The sequence below is a fragment of the Danio rerio genome, chromosome 2 (genome assembly GCF_052040795.2).
Source record: "Danio rerio strain M-AB ecotype USA chromosome 2, GRCz13ab, whole genome shotgun sequence".
NCBI lineage: Eukaryota > Metazoa > Chordata > Actinopteri > Cypriniformes > Danionidae > Danio > Danio rerio.
The window spans coordinates 24,560,798-24,562,455 of record NC_141022.1 but is presented as its reverse complement, the minus strand read 5'-3'; positions in this window follow the sequence as shown (position 1 = coordinate 24,562,455).

The window sequence follows — 1,658 nt, the reverse complement described above, 5'->3', positions numbered from 1 at the left end:
TTAACATGAATCAATACTGTAGTAAATGTATTGTTCAATGTTTGTTCATGTTAGTAAATGTATTACTTAACATTAACTAATGAACCTTATTGTAAAGTGTGACCTTTAACTCTATATTTTATTGCAATCAGCAGTAAAAGTTGATATGATAATGTGAGGTTAAGAGTTTCTGTTGATAAATTTTGAAAGCAAAATAATAATAAGATCTGGTTAGCATGTAAGCCTTATCTTTCTTGTCACAAAAAATCTAACGAGTTTCTGGTGGTTTAGGATAGCAACCCTTTAATTATGCATACCAATTTTCTGTTTCATGCCAATACTATTCTTCAGCCAGATATTTTGTTTATTTCATTTACAAGTAGCTCCATCTGCACCACCTACTCAGTTCTATTGTAGGGGTCTTTAGCTCTATCTGCTCTGGTGGCTCTCATAGGTGTATGTCTACTTTGCCACAGTGGTTTTGTGCGCCACCCTGTTCTGGTTTCCTGTTCTCTGCTTCTTTCTGTTCTTCTGCTCTATAGCTGGCTTTTTTGTTGTCTGTCTGTTTGTTTGTTTGTTTGTTTGTTTGTTTGTTTGTTTGTTTGTTTGTTTGTTTGTTTGTTTTAAGGTAGGTAGGTAGTAGTTCTTGCCTCCCATTGTTTGTGTGTCCCCTTACCCTTGTTTGTTTACCAAGTAATGTAATTAAGTAATTTATTAGCTCCTCATCTTGTCACCTTGTTAAGCTTCTTTCACCCAGTGTACATATACAGATTTTTTGTCCTTTTTTTTGTTTGTTTGTTTGTTTGCTGTTGTCAGTTTTTGTTTCGTTTCGTAAATTACACAGTATTTAACTGTAATATGAACTGTATTTTACTGTCAGACAGTTATGCTGTATGTTACTGTATTTTAAAGTTGCATTGTGAAAACCTCTGTATATTTTTACAGTAAAGATATACAATATCGTACATACATATACAGCAAGATAAATGGTAATGTAAATGTAAATACAGTATTTTGCTGTAATTGATTTTACAGTTAGTTACTGTCAAACTGCTGCCAGTAAATTATTGTAGATTCTACATGAAATGGTTGATAGTGTATGCTTCTTGTTTAGATTTTTAAAAAACTCTTTGCTGCTTTTCTGCCACCAACCAAACAAATTGTAAATGTGTATGATAAAAATCAGGTTTATATTTATATAGGTTACATTTCTTGCTTTTATATTCTACGAAAGCACTGAACTTATTGACAAAACAAAGTACTAAAATTTCCATTCATCCACCATTGTCACTGTTTTTTCAATTTGGGGGAAATGATAGATGCAATTTCTATTATTTGTAAAAATACTTTTTGCAATTTTTATCATCTTTTTAAAAAAATGACAGCAAAAAATGTATATAATAGTACTGAACAGTAATTCATAAATCATTTGCAATTCAAATAATCCATCAAATGCCTAAAATCATTCAAATGTATGGCTAACAATTCACAATAAGGTTATATTAGTTAATGCATTTAACATGAATAAACCATAAACAATACATTTATTACAGTATTTGAGTTGGTTAATGTGGCTTAATGAACATACAGTTGTTCATTGTTAACTCACGGTGCAATAAATTCAACTAAACTGCAACTGACAATTTTACTGTAGATTTACATGACGCAACAAAGCGCAC